General features: G+C 36.5%; 1 pseudogene; it reads right to left on the reverse strand.

The window, feature by feature from the left end:
* Nucleotides 1–442: 442 nt before the first annotated feature.
* Nucleotides 443–16,093, reverse strand: LOC113089017 (mesoderm induction early response protein 3-like; annotated as a pseudogene).
* Nucleotides 16,094–16,559: the final 466 nt, after the last annotated feature.

The following is a 16,559-nucleotide window of genomic DNA, read 5'->3' on the forward strand; positions in this document are numbered from 1 at the left end:
TTAACTGTTGGACTGGAGTGGTGGATTATTGTGATGTTTTATCAGCTGTTTGGACTCTCATTCTGACGGCACCCATTCACTGCAGAGCATCCATTGGTGAGACACTGATGCAATGCTACATTTCTCCACAGCAAATTTTCATTTTTGGGTGAACTAGTAGTTATGAAATAGTTCTGCTTTGAAAACTAGTTTTCCTGAGATGTTCATTTACGACTATTTAAAAATGAAAATGTTGTTACTCTTGCCATAAAATCAACTTTTGATAGATGTTTGTGAAAAAACATTAAGTAGAGGAAGTTAAACCTAAACTCTTTTTTCCTTCGATTACATAATTAAACGGACATACACTACAGAAATAAAAAATAAATAATCGTTACGGCAAATAAAGATCCAGAGGAGTCAAATTCAATCAAGTTTTTGGATGAACTCATCAACACTGTTATAATATCTCCAGAACTTTATTTCTGGAATGGTTCGCCAGTTAGGTACAACATAAAATACAAAATAAAAACCAACAAAACAAGAACAGCGTCTATGTACAAACATTTAGAATGATAAAATGTCCTTTTCCAATATTAATCGACGTTTGATTGTCTATTCAACACTATAATTTTAATCACATCAAATTTTGTTGAAAAACAACTTTAACTAGTAACTTCCCCGCCTCCGAAAAGCATGAAAGTGAATGAAAACCAATCGAATATGAAACAAAATAAAGCATACAACATTTCCAAAGATAAATGGAAGGTTTTCAAATGTACATTTTCTTTCCCTGGAAGCAGACAACCATTACATTACAATTTCAAATGTTAAGCTATTCATTTTTTAACACAAATTTTTGGACACAAATTACTGCACCAAGACATTTCCTAAAGCTCTTTTCCATTCTCGTAAGGGACAGAAGAAATTAATTGCACAACCTACAGGACTGCATTGGAGAATATTGTATTTAAACTGATCAATACACATCCTTCAAGTATGTCAAGTCCAAAAATATAAATATGGAGGATTCAGTCCACAGGTACGAGGAAACTATTTTAGACACAGCGTGAACCGTCCAAAAGAGAGAGAGATCACCGTCCTGAAAACCCTCCCAAGTTCTGAATGAAGGTTAAGGCAATACTGCAAACCGGGCTTCTGCCTTAACCAAGAGACATTCGAGTTCAGTAAATCCCTAAGATGTGATAATACTGTACATTCAGCTAGCGCCGCGACTTCCTGTGAAGACAACGACGGCTCTTCGTCTCCAGCGGACGCTAAATACAACACCCACTTGCAGTCAAGTGAATAAATAAATAAATAACTCTCTTCTTAAGCAAATCTCTTTTGAGGAAAAGCATCAAACGAACGGTTAAAGTAAGTCGAGAAGGCATTCTTGTGGCACACGCAGACTCAAAAGCAAGTAAAAAAAAAAAAGGAAGGTATGTGATATCTACATATTTACAAATTATTGCCATACGAGAGCGTGTTAAATAAAACAAGCAAACAAGGTCCGAAATGATCCGTTTCATCTGTAAGCGATTCTTGATGCATAGATAAACGTCGGGTCAGTGCTTGCAGGCCTTCATCAAGGACTTGGAACGCAAACGAACACAAACGATGACGACGAGGAGTCATTTACAACGTTGCATAATTAAGTTACTGAAGGGAGCAGACGGGTAAAACTGCGGGTTTGGGTTCGGTTCCCATGATGAGAAATCCCTGCAAAAAAGGTTTTTCAATAAATAGTGATCTCTAAATATCAAAACAGATTGAAAAACAAAAAAAAATGCATGTGCCAGTATTTCAAAACCACTTTGGGAAACCAAAGATTTTGACTGTAATGCAGTCCAATGGTCTTCATTGCAATAAATATGCAAAACGCAGACTGCTAAAGCAAGAGAAACACTAATAAATATGCGCAAAAGTAGATCAATTACACACACTAATACCTCTACTGTATTTAGGGCCTATTCCACTTTCAATTGTTCGTAGGTTTGTTTTTGCAGTCATTTCGAAATAGCAGAAAACCTCCCAAGGCTGAACTTTCCATGGTGCAAAAAAAACCCAAATTAAGAAGTGGTCCTAGACGCCATCCAGACGAAGGCAGAGCTGTAAACACTTGATGGGAAACACAGAGAGGCCGAGCTCATGTCGTCAAGATGATGGCTTAGAAAACCTCCTTGCAGTCGGCCGACGTACGCCAGTTCATGTTTTCCACAGTATTCGGACGCACACACGCTTATGACACTTCCAAAAATTCAAGACTGGAAAATAAATGGCTGTATTAGCTCTTGAGAAATCAAGATTTAGGTCTGTACAATTAGACATCACTGATGTCATAGTAAAAAAAAAAAGATCAATCTGTACATATATACACACATGTATATATAATCAGGAAACTGAAGGAATATATTGGATTGCATGAAGCACGAAGTGTTACTCCGACTGCAGCGCCGTGTGCTGATGTAGTGTGTGTGCTCCCATGTAGCTGCCCGCCTCGCTGAAGTCACTGACCGAAACTGCCATTTTGGCACTGTGATGTGGTGCGTGCGGCCCTCGAAATCCACGCTCATGTTCCTGCTGTCGTTTAAGAACGGCTCCGACAGGCCCATCTTCATCCGCTTGGCCGGGGGGCGTTCGCAGTCCTCGCCGCACACACTGATCTGCCCGAGCTCCGAGTGGTAGAAGCCCGTCTCCATCAGGTTGAGGCAGTCTCCGTCTCTGTTGCTGGAGTAGTTGAGCGGCTTCTTCGTGGCTCAGGGGACCGCGGTGAAGCCCGTCCAGCGAGGAGAAGCTGTAGGAGTCCAGACAGCTGACGTCTGCGGGGTTACACACCGATGCCACTGTGCTGGTCAACGCTGGAGGAAGAGGAAGAGGTTAGACGCGTCTGCTCAAGATCAAGGCTGCACTTGTTAGATCAAAATACAGAAACTAATTTTAAATATTGCAACTTAAATAATTCATTTGAAACCAAAATCTTGTGAAATGTAGTTGCTGTCACTTTTGATCAGTTTAATGCATGCTTGCTTAAAAATTATCCTTCAAAAAAAAAAAAACACCTTAATAACCCTAAATAATTAACTAAATTAGTGTTGGGCGATATGGTAATTTTTCAAATCGTCATATCGTCAACCTGTGAGATCGACGATACACGATATTATCGTGCATGAGTGGAGCAAGAGAGAGACTCTTTGTTCTTGTCATAGCAGAACCATTTGGTGTTTTAAAACATACAGGTACACGAGAGAGAGCCTATGGAATCACCAATAATCGAAAAAATATACTTTCAAACATACGTTACATCAGCTTGTTCATATATAGTCGGACACAACGGTCATATCGTGCATCCTGTGACAAATCTGCCGCATCTGTGCACAGAAGTTAGTCTAAATGTTCTGCAAAATCAGTTAACGCTGAATATCGATAGTAGATTTCTTTTAAAGTCCAACAGTTTAACACTAATACTGGACATAATCGAACACGTTAAATATAAAAGTATTCAAAACAGGTGAGTTCATATATTTGGAGTAAAGTTGAATTGAACTAATGTATCAGTCATACAACATAACTGTTGCATTAAACTCCGTTAGTGAGGTAACGTTTAATATATTGCACACGTATAGGCTGTTCAGATTACTTGTTTAAGTGTAATAAAATATGATGTACGTCTGTTTGTGGATGGAGACTTTGTAACAGCCAAAACTCTGTATTTTGCATGCATCACATTATAGTGCAGTGTGCATGAATATAATAATGCGGCAGAGCGAACTTATCCACAGTGGTTCTTCTAACATAGTCATTCTACATCATCACCGCATAATAAGTGTTATAAGTGATCAGTCTTTAAGAGAAGGACTACGTGAGAACCACTATGGATGATATGTTCGCTCTACCGCATAGTTATTATTTTGTCTTTATTTGTAATGCCAAGAAAGAGTTAATCTCTCATGTTTGAGAAGAACGTGTTGCCGTGTATCGGTCATTAAATGTGTGGGACACCTCATTTCCACATTTACTCATCAACTCCTCATTTTCTATCTCTTTCATTTCATGGATTTAACGTGTTGTTTGACTCAAAGCGTTACTACTTCATGTACTACAAGCTCTAATCCTCCTGTGCAGTGTGTGTGTGAGAAATGTGGTGCTAAAGGGAAACAGCGGAGCAGTTTGACAGCCGAATTATAATAGGCCACCTAAAAAAAATCTAAATAATAGACGGTTTCAACGGCAACAACATAAACAAACGTTACTGCGCGTGCCCGTATTGTGGACCTAACTTAACTTCCGGTAGAATCCAAATAGAATCAATAACAACAGCCAAGTCCCTCTAGAGTAGATATTTTTTGATAAACAAAATGTTTGCTGCTTGGATCAGACGGACTTAATGAATATGCAAATTCATTCTTTGCCAACAGGAGCATAGACATAAAGCGCGAGAAATAGAGGTTTCCCCAGTAACAGCTGTAAACGAAGCAGAGCTACGCTCACACGCTGCTATCAGGCATATAACATGCACGTCTTCTTTCAGAAATACAGCGATATAAAAACACATGTGCCTCGCTTTGATATTTAAACATAAATGTAAGGAATTATTATTAATAAAAGAGCAGTAACCTTACTCATGTTTATTCAATGAAGCCTTTTTGAAAATCGATTTAAAATTGTGGCAAGTCTCCAAAAATAAATAAACGTATGAGAAACACACCCTGCAGCACAACCACTGAGCCCAACTTCAGTCTATCATCACCTTGACTTTAACTGCGTTTGTAGAAGGCAAGGCACTGCAGCCAACAGACCGGAAGTTAACTTAGGTCCAGGCGCGTGCACCCGATGAAACCGTCTGTAAGTTATTATTATAATCTAATACATTAATAGGAGATTATCAACAGAGAAATCTGCTTCTGACTATCGTCGATACATGATACTATCGTCTATCGGCACAACCCTAAACTAAATCACTTATATTAACTACATTTATAATTTTTTTTTTTTTTTTACAAATAAAAAGTCATTTCTTTTGATTAAATATAAAAAAAATAATGTAACTAAATCACTTATATTAAATACATATAATTTTTTATTAAAAAAATTAAAATAAATTATATAATTTATAAAAATATAAATAAATTATATAATTTATTTTCATTAAATAAAAAGTAATATATAATATATAAATTAATATGAATTGATTCCACTTTTTTCGTCAGATATTGTTAGCAGGGCTCCAGACCAAAAAAAGCCATCAGGGTTCCTATAAGAAACAAAATAAAGGCGCTACTTAATTTTTTTAAGTGCCATAGAATAAAGGCATTATATTCATATTTTTTCTTGGTTTAAAACACCTTTACATTTCAAATCATATTTTTGTGTTTTTATCTCCCCTCCTTTTACAACATCAGCCTTCTAATCAATCTAGATGATGTCCTGGGAACTTAAGTCCTTTCCAACTTGAGAACTATATTCAGTCACAAAGAATTGTTTAATGCACCGATATCGCAAACCATAAATACTTCAGCATCACTTGGCCACTGAGTGTAGGTTAGGCTCCTCATCAAAGCATCATAAATGCTGTCATGCTTTAACAAACACAGCATATAGACTATAGATCCTGATAACAAGAAGCCTTATTAGTATAAATTATAAACGAGAACTGTTAATCTCCACACAGCTGACAGCTTTACCTGTTGTAGTTTGTTCAAGTTCTGCACGAAATAGACACTGCTTTTCTGCACTTGTACTTCACACGTCTCCGTCATTTTCTCTCGCTCTCTTTCTCTCGTGCTGCACAGCTGGAGCTGCTTTCAGCAAGAGTGCAGTCAACGCTGCTGTTCGGCACAGATGAGGACCGTTTCAAAGCCTTTTTTCCCCCACTAAAACTTTGACGCGCATCGTCTTAGTTTATTACGTCAGCATAACAAAAGATGTGATCGCAAAACAAGCAGGGAAAAAGGCGTTAAGTCATAACATGTAGATTTATAAAGATATATCACTTACAAATTAATATTTCTGGTCACAAATGCGATTGTTTTAGTCGCAGTCTGGAGCCCTGGTTAGGTCCTCTGTGCATGAATGTATTTTATTTTTTCCCCCAATATTTATTCAATAATAATAAAAAATGGAAGGAAAAAAAAAAAGATTTGCCCAGCCACTGACATGACATAAATATGAGGAAATTTTGGCAGAAAGTCTAGCTCAGCCAATGGCCGATAAATTAGTCTCACTTACTTTTTGTATTTTATTTACTGAACACTGATATTTTATATTGCTGCTGTAGTGTAAGCCACTAAAGGCAGTTCTTACAGTGACTTCCCTAAAGTTTAAAGTGTCTATTAACACTTCTTACACTAAAAATGACTAACACAATGGCTTATTGCTTTACACATTAATAGAAAACTGTTATCAGAGCATTAAAACAAAAATGTGTCCCTGGAGCACAAAAGCAGTCTCAAGTCTCTGGGGTATATTTGTAGCAATAGCCAAAAATACATTGTATGGGTTAGGATTATAGATTTTTCTTTAATGCCAAAAATCATTAGGATATTAAATAAAGATCATGTTCTATGAAGATAGTCAATTTCCTACCGTAAATCTCTCAAAACTTAATTTTTGATTAGTAGTATGCATTGCTAAGAACTTTTGAATTTTCTTAATATTTAGTTGTTGTTTTTTTTGCATCCTCACAAATTCCAGGTTTTCAAATACCGTATTTTTCGGACTATAAGTCGCATCTGATTATAAGTCACATCAGTCAAAAAATACGTCATGATGAGGGAAAAAACATATATAAGTCGCATTTATTTAGAACCAAGAGAAAACATTACCGTCTCCAGCCACGAGAGGGCGCTCCATGTTTTCAGTGTATACTACAGGAGCACTGAGCAGCATAGAGCGCCCTCTGGTGGCTGGAGACGGTGATGTTTTTTGTTAGTTCATTTCTCTCGGTTCATGTCAAATTAATTTTGATAAGTCGCACCTGACTATAAGTTGCAGGACCAGCCAAACTATGAAAAAAAAGTGTGACTTATAGCCAGGAAAATACGGTAGTTGTATCTTGGCCAAATGTTGTCCGATCCTAATAAACCATACATCAATGGAAAGATATTTATCAGCTTTCAGATGATGCATACATCTCAATTTTGAAAAATTGACCTTTGTGACTGGTTTTGTGCTCCAGGGTCACAAATGAGGTAAAAGCATGTCTGAAAAGGTTTAGTAATGTACCCGAGAGGTCACTGGCTGTGATGGAGTTGAGCAGGTTGAGCTGTTGCTCGGTTGGAGGCTCGATCCTGCCACTGCCGCTGGAACACACAGACGCAGATCCATCCACCAAACCCTCGGCTTCATCCACCAACCGGTCCATCAGATCCCTGCAGAGGCCATGAGGAGAGGAAATCAGCCTTCAGAGCTCCAGAGAACTGGATTAGACTCACTTATAAAACTCCTATCGCTCTGCATCAGGTTCACACTGAACATTTTAACATTACGAAACTCACGTGACGCCAGGATAACTGCTGAACTTCTTCTTCCCGAATCGGTTTTGCTGGACGAAAAAGTCGAATCGCTCGGACTTCTTCCACATGTAGTAAAACGCAACACATTCTGCCACCGTTCGTGTGTTGACCTTAAAAAAAAGACAAAAATAAAAGTTACATGCAACTTAATAATCATGCATTATTGGTGCAAAACAAATGTTTCTGCATGCATAAAATAATTTAAATAAAATTCCAGCCTGACATTATTTTTTTTAAACCAACCAAATCCAAATGAAAAACGATATTAAGAGCGATATTATGAAGATCCTTAAGTTTCACTTAGAAAAGCATGCATGCAATGTTAATGGAATTTCATGTTGTAATTAACAAGAGTGACATCTGATTTAAGCAAACTCGGACTCAAAACTGCATTTAAATATCTAACATTAAAAGACACCGTCTTACTTTGTGCTTCTGAATGAGGTGGAAGTTTTTCTCGTACAACAGAAGACCCTGTTCAAAATTTCGGCATTCTTCTTCAGACCACGGGAGCATCTCGTCTAAATAATAACATTTATATTAGTTTACTACTCAACACTCAGTACAATAACAAAACAACGGCGATATTTCCACTCACCTTTTGAAGATTTGTCTCTACTGCGATATCGTTCAAGAGCTTCGTGGACGTTGTAGTTACACTTCAAAAGCTCATATAAGGCCTGGAGATGAATAACAGGTTAGTTAACCCTATAAAAGCTTACTTTAAATTTCCTAAGCCCTTGAAATCATCCACATGATCAGAACTGGGATTTTTGATCATTTACATCTCGTCATACTTCAAGGTTTCTGCAGGAATCATCAAATCTAACTGAATGTTTTTAAATGCCATGCATGACCCATTCATATCACACACACACACACACACACACACACACACTAGCGATCAAAGTTTCTTCCGCTCACCACGGCTGTAGTAATATTAATGTTGAGCGACATTATTTCATTTTAAAATATATTTTCTATTTGAATATTATACCAAATTTATTTCGGTGATGCACAGCTGTATTTTCAGCATCATTCCTCCAGTCTTCAGTGTCACATGATCTTCAGAAATCATTCTGATATGCTGATTTACTGTTCTGTGATTATTAATTATTGTTGACGCTAAATTATTTAACAATGGTTCTTATTATCATAAATTAGGGCTGGAGGATTTGTAAAAAAAAAAAAAATAATCTAGATTTTTCCAGAATGTTTTACCGATTCTAGATTTTTTTTTTACGATTTTTAACGTCAACTTGAAAATGTAACTACAATATCATTCAAGTAAATTTTTCTTTACTAACCGTTCTTTCACAGTTTTCTTTATTTTCCAGTTAATCACATGAGGTCGGATCGTACTTCTCTCTTTACGGTTATCACCGGCATATTGTCAGAGTTGGCACATATTTTTCTGCCTCATATTTTTGTGGAAACCTATTTTTTTCAGGATTCACTGATGAATTTGCTTGCAGACTATCACTATGCAAAACCTTTGCTTGCTTGATGACAGAAAGCTGTATCTGTCTTTTATAAATCTGATAAAATGGAAGACTCTTATGATGTGATACTCAAGAGTAACATGAGATTGGTGTGTTCTGTCCCCTTTAAACAAAATCAGGCCATTATTCTCAGGCTTTACAGGGTTAAGAGTTACTGATAACAGTGCTGAAGTGTCTAGAATCTATTTAGTGGACATAATTAACAGCCTCTCAAGTGTAACGAATGTGTTTGGTTTGTGTAAAACTTCACCTGCTCGTTGTCTTTGACCAGAGAACATTTGCCATCTCCATCCATCTTTCCGTCCACACGCAGAGCGTCCTGCAAGAAGCTTTTGACCTTTGACTCGGGCAACATTTCCGGCTGCCAAAGCAGCTGATCTTCCTCTGCGTACACTGAAAAACACAGAGAACATTTTCAAACATGCTGCATTAAAAGATGTTGAAGTGTTTTATTTGAGTGCCATCAGGTGTCAACCAATGATTGCGCACTAAATATTCTGTTTCACTAAGAAATGCACGCATGCAATATGTCAAAAGGCATTCAATGTTGTATTTTAAAACATGATGGAACAATATTCACTTACTTTAAATGTGAAAGACTCACCTTTTTCCTGGTCATTATAACAGGTGAGCGCAGGAATCTCTGCCTGATATTCAGATCCCACCATGATCTCCTGTGAAAAATTAATAAAATATACACAGACCTTAAAACGTCATAAAAATTTGTCTGACACACATAAGTGATAAGGCCATCCTTAAAAATATTTTGGTTTGCATTAAAAAAAAAAAAAAAGGGTCGGTAGGTAGGTCTGTTTTTTTTTTGTTTTAATGTAAAAAAAATTTAAAAAAATGAAATTTTGGTTATCACGGTATGAATTTCAACAAATTAGCATATCGTGACGTCACTGACTGGGTCTTCAACCCATGCCTTCGGGCGCATAATTGCAAACCTAATTTTGATGCAGGCTATATATTCCACAAACAAATGTAAATCTTTATCAAAAACATGTTTATTGCATGAATTTCAGGAGAGAAGAAAAAAAAATGAGGTACTGTTATACTGTTTTACTTGCATCCACTGCTACGTGTCAATGCAACCTACAAATGAGAGACCGTTTACTTTGCTTTCTTGGGCTGTCACTTTTGTGAAAAAAAATCCTGTTTGATTTGAGTGACAAGTGTTCATTGAATCGATTGTAAAATCAATTTTGCATGTCTAAATACGTTTTATATGGCAAATAACACCAAATATAGGTAAAACCACGGACAACAGGCAGGACGAATTTAAAGATTCAATATATTGGTAAAGACCAATATTTCTGATGATTTATTGGCGTGAAGTTACGTGCACAATGACGAACAGGAGTGCAACATTCTCGAAAAAACAATAAGCAGAGTGGACTGCCATAATGCAAAACATTTACTGCAGGCTTCAACATGGCTGTGTTTACGATTAGAAATGTCAAAAAAAAATAAAAATAAAAATAATAATAATTATAATAATGCGCATAAGTAGGTGATTCTAGCCCGAAACTGTATCTCTATGCATGAGGAAAAAAAAAAAAAAAAAAAATGGACGCGCTCTGAGAGAAATTTGTTAAAATCAATTTCCTATTTTCGCTTTCGAAACTTGTGTTGGTTGGTCCAATCGATTCGTGCAATAGATTTTCGAACATAGTGACAGTCGACACAGTCACGGATTTAGACTAGACGGGAGAAGGGCTGGGAATAGATCTGGGCTCAGTTTTTCCAGAACTTCGTCCCGAGTTAAAGCGGTGTAGAGCTGTTTCAATGCATTTTTTAGATGTATTATAGTGCCCTAATCATAATATTATTTATATATTATTTAATTGCTTTTGTATTAGTTGTTTGAAGAGTAAAAAAAATTGGTCAGTCTTAACGCAAATCTACAACTGGAAAGTCGGTCGGACTAAAGCAAAAAAATATATACAATTTGAGTCGGTCCTAAAGTGGCAGGGTCGGTCAGGTTACGGCAAACAAGAACATTTTTAAGGATGCCCTAAGAAACAGTCCCTTTTGAACTCGAATTTTGAATATTACTGTGGAGAACAATTACAAAGTCAGTAAAAGTGATTTTCCTCACCTTGCGAGAGTCTTCAGGATTCAAACCTTCATCCTCTCCCTCAGATTCTTTGTCTCCATCATAAACCACATTTGCTAAAAAACAAACAACAAAAATGAGCTGTAAAAAATAAAATCTAATGGAAACTGAAGCATAAAGTCAAATGTACAGAAACAATGTGTACAAGCTTACAGCGAAGAGTTCTGGGGAAGAAATCGTTGGTTTCGTGTGACGTCACCGACGGTGTGAGGTCATCGGCAGAAGATTGTGTTTCTTCGTCGTCTCCAGAGAGCAGATCTTTAGCGATTTCCTCCTGTTTTACGAGAAAAGAGGACATGCAACAAGGTCAACGAACATGAATGGAAACTCACGGCTCGGATCAGATCACCGTTTTTGAGTCACGGATCAGATCAGCAAAGGAAATAAAATCAATCAAACTTTGCTTTCCATTTATTATTTGAAGCCAAGTACTTCTTCGATACCTTAACAAAAACTACGATCAAAAGACAAGGTAACAGCCAATAAAAAAATAGAGCAGATATATAAATCACAAGGATAGATAAATAAGGAGACCAAAAGAACAATTAAAATAAGGTCAGTAGCATTCAGACACAGAAATGTGTTGTTGTTTGTAATGACAGAAGCAGGTATTTATAGACTGCTGTACCTTTAGGACCTGATGCACAGATCTAATATAAATGATGCACATCTGATTTCTTTCTCAGCTGTTTTTCTTCACTTAAGACATAACCGACTTCGCTTACCAGAATCATTGTCGAGACGGGTATTTTGTCAGTTTTATGTGCATGTGTCTGTGCAAACGCAAGGAAATGCGAAAGAGGATTCAGTTCGATGTTCGTGCGCCGTCTGAAACGTGCCTCTCTGCGTGTTTGCTTGAGTATTGAAATCTCGTTCTCTTTCGCCTCTTCTTGAGCTGGAATGGTTTAAAATCACTTGAGTGCGAAACACATACAAATTATATGCAGATTAAATGCGTGCCGGACTGTGTAGCCGGGTCCGTACGGATCAATTACGATCCGTTCAATCCCCAATGAACAGCACAAAATGTATATATACACAAACAAAACTTCTCAACAGTTTGGAATAATCATAGTTTTTAAATTGTTTTTTGAAAGAATATACTGCTTTGCTGCTCCAGAAACATGTCTGATTATTATCCACGCTCAAAACAGTTGTGCTGCTCCATATTTTTGTGGAAGCTGTGAAACATCGCCATTCAAACGTTTGGGGTAAGAACCATTTTTTTTATTAAACACTTTTATTGAGCAAGAATGCATTAAATGTCAAAAGTGACCGTAAGGACATTCATAATGTTAATACAGATTTCTATTTTTCAAAAGCAGTCTTAAGTCTCTGGGGTATATTTGTAGCCAAAAGAGCCACAAAAAAACATTGTTTGAGTCAAAAAAATTTTTTGCACCCTCAGATTCTAGATTTTAAAATAGTTGCATCTCTGTCAAACATTGTTCGATGCTAATTTAACCACACATCAATGGAAATATATTTGTTCATCTTTCAGATGATGTATACACCTCAATTTCTAAAAATTTTACATTTGGTCTGGTTTTGTGGTCCATGGTCAATAATGAAGCAGCACAAATGTTTTTACAATACATTCCGTAAGAAAACTTATTTTATATAAGTAATAATTTACAATATTACTCTTTTTAATGTGTTTTTGATCAAATAGGTGCATCTCAATAAATTAGAATATCATGGAAAATTTATTTATTTCAGTAATTCAACTCAAATTGTGAAAAAAAGTAGTTTAAGTCTTTGGTTCTTTTAATTGTGATGATCTTGGCTCACATTTAACAAAGACCCACCAATTTACGATCTCAACAAATAAGAATACTTCATGAGACCAATAAAAAAAAAAAAAAGTTTAGTGAATTTTTGTACTTCTGGAAAGCATGTTCATTTACTGTACATGTACTCAATCCTTGGTAAGGGCTCCTTTTGCTTTAATTATTGCCTCAATTCGGCGTGGCATGGAGGAGATCAGTTTGTGGCTCTGCTGAGGTGGTCTGGAAGCCCAGGTTTCTTTGACAGTGGCCTTCAGCTCATCTGCATTGTTTGGTCTCTTGTTTCTCATCTTCCTCTTGACAATAGCCCATAGTTTCTCTGTGGGGTTCAGGTCTGGTGAGTTTACTGGCCAGTCAAGCACACCAACAACATGGTCATTTAGCCAACTTTGGTGCTTTTGGCAGTGTGGGCAGGTGCCAATAAAATAAAATCAGCATCTTCAAAAAGCTGGTCAGCAGAAGGAAGCATGAAGTGCTCCAAGATTTCTTGGTAAACAGTTGCAGTGACATTGGTTTTCAAAAAACACAATGGACCAACACCAGCAGATGACATTGCAGCCCAAATCATCACAGACTGTGGAAACTTAACACTGGGCTTCAAGCAACTTGGGCTATGAGCTTCTCCACCTTCCCCCAGACTGGGCAACAGTTCAGTTCTTCTTCTCCTTAGCCCAGGTAAGACGCCTCTGACGTTGTCTGTGGTTCAGTAAATTCTTGACACGGCTCTTGATGCCTTGACCCCAGACTCAGTCCATTCCTTGTGAAGTTCACTAAAATTTTTGAATCCAGTTTGCTTGACAATCATTATAAGGGTGCAATTCTCTCAGTTGGTTGTACATCTTTTTCTTCCACTCAACTTTCTGTTAACATGCTTGGATACAGCACTCTGTGAACAGCGAGCTTCCTTGTGAAGGGAGTCAATGATTGTCTTTTGGACAACTGTCAGATCAGCAGTCTTCCCCATGATTGTTTAGCCTAGTGAACCAAACTGAGAGATTGTTTTGAAGACTCAGGAAACCTTAACAGGTGTTTGAGTTGAGTAGCTGATTGGCATGTCATCATATTATTTTTTGTTTATAGTGAAATGGTGTGTTTTTGTTAAATGTGAGCCAAAATCATCACAATTAAAAGAACCAAAGACTTAAACTACTTCAGTCTGTGTGCACTGAATTTAATACACGAGTTTCACAGTTTGAGTTGAATTACTGAAATGAACTTTTCCACAACATTCAACTTTATTGAGATGCACCTGTATATACAGCCTTTGTGACTTCTTTAAAAACACTTCAAAATTCTAAATTGTTTCCAAATTTGACTGGATAAAAACAAATCTTAAGATCCCGTAACTACTCCAGCGACTTACTTTATCTAACGTCATGTCGGGCAGCTCATCGGTCAGCTCTACAGACGAGCTGTCCACACTCGACCCTCCGGCAACACTGTCTCCGGCTTCATATCTGTACAACGCCAGCAGCTCTTCCAACGGCATGCTCCCCTCCTGTGGCACACAACTTTAATTCAACACTTAATCACTGCAAACAATTCGGAAAACTACACGAGCAATATATGGGTGATTAAATCAGTGCTGGAAAATATTAACCGATAATAATAACAATATCAGCCTAGTTTTTTTAAATAAAAACCTTCTCCAGATCAGCGATTTCTGAGCTCCCACTTGACTCGTCCTCCCTCATCTCCTCTTCCTCTAACGTACGTTCATCATCAAATTCATGCACCAACATCTCTGCCGTCGGGTCAAAATCGTGATCTTCCGATGATAGAGAGCCAACTAAAAAGATAAAATCAAAACAAAATTGTATATGTATATATGTATGTTTATTATATTCATATAAATATATATAAATATGAATATATAAATATATGTAAATATGAAATATATATATATCAATATAATGCACATTTACATATATATTTATACACACACAAATATTTGTTTTTGATAATTTCATTATTTGTATTATACACACACACACACATATATATATATATATATACACACAAATGTGTAAGTCTCAAACCAATGAACATTTGTCATTATCAAATATATAAAGAGAAATATTTACCTGGGCTTGTACTTCCCAAGGAAGCCTGAAATTACAAATGAAAAAAAAAAATACATGTTAAGTTTTGGGAATCTACAAATTTATTAAACAGTACTGGTTCATTCCCTTAACCAAAACCTTACAATAGTAACCATCATTTCCACAGCTCCTACTGTTACTATTGCAAACTCAACAGTAATTATGGAATATATTTCAAAAGTTTTCTAAGTCTTTGTAATTTTCTTAACATTTCTGATTTGATGAGTGACAGCTGATAATATAACCGGAGTTTTTAGCTTACTTTTAAAAGTACTGTTGCCATAGTATAATAATAATAATAATAATAATAATAATATGCTTCCCCAGATGACAGACCAATGAAGATAAAATTAATAAAATTAAAACTAACAAAACTGTCACCGAATATAAAAAATGTTAATAAAAAAAGGGATTCATAAAAAAATAAGTGACTCTGAGTAACGTTCATAACGTATATAAATGATAGATAGAATATACAGCGGTGGCAGTTTTCAGAGGGTCACTAACAAGCCAAATCAATTTGTATTATTTATTCAGAGGTTCAAACAATATACAGCCATGTGGTATTAGAAAATAATACATACATTTAATTTTAAAATAGGACAAAAAAAATAAATAAACGGTTTGACGTCGTCACAGCATCAATCCGCTACTGCAGCAACGAAAAACAAAATCACTCTGACCACTTTTAGTCGATAAAAGTGGAATAACCGATAAGTTAAAATATGAGAAAAGCGTGAAAGAAAATATTTTAGCTGTTTTATGACTAAATTTAACCAACGCGCGCGCTCGACGCTCGCAGATCTTACGCAAAACACGGACGCTCGATGCTAAAAGAGGCCCCATCGACGCTTCAAACACTTGTTTTGACGGCCAAAACCGCTCATATCTCCACGAAACTGGCCTTTATTTAACGATAAGACATCATTACACGTAATCAGATACAGAAATCCTAAACTAATGTACTGTGGAAAGAGAAATGAACGACCAAAATATGACGCCTTCCTCCTATTTTCCAACTTACCTCCGCCATCTTGGTACCTTTCGACTACTGGCTTTACGACGGAGCCCGGATTGACATCGATAACCAATTGTGGGAGAGTATTTCAACAGGTTTGCTCTGATTGGCTGATGCGTTTGGAACGCACGGCGAGCGGAGCACGGGATTGGCTGCTGAGGGCGAACTGTATTCCAATAGGTTTTATTACCTGAGAATTAATTAGGATGTATTAAAAATACACATAACGTATTATTCTTTTGAAAACATTCCGGGTTAACTGTGATAAATAACTTTTATTTAAAAAAGACATAGATTATGCAAATTAACAATCATCTTCAGTAAGCGCAATCATTTTAGGCTACTTGAATAAAAAAAAAGATCAATATTGTCTACTTTCAACAAAAAAATCTTTAGGAAAATGAGATTGTTTCAAAACATATGTTTTCTTTCCATTTGTATTTATAATTCTCCTTAATATTTCTAGCTGTTTCATATTAAATAGAGCAGGAGGTGGCGCCAGTTACTTAATTCACAATTCTATACACAATTCTAA

This window comes from Carassius auratus, unplaced genomic scaffold, assembly GCF_003368295.1.
Source record: "Carassius auratus strain Wakin unplaced genomic scaffold, ASM336829v1 scaf_tig00048349, whole genome shotgun sequence".
NCBI lineage: Eukaryota > Metazoa > Chordata > Actinopteri > Cypriniformes > Cyprinidae > Carassius > Carassius auratus.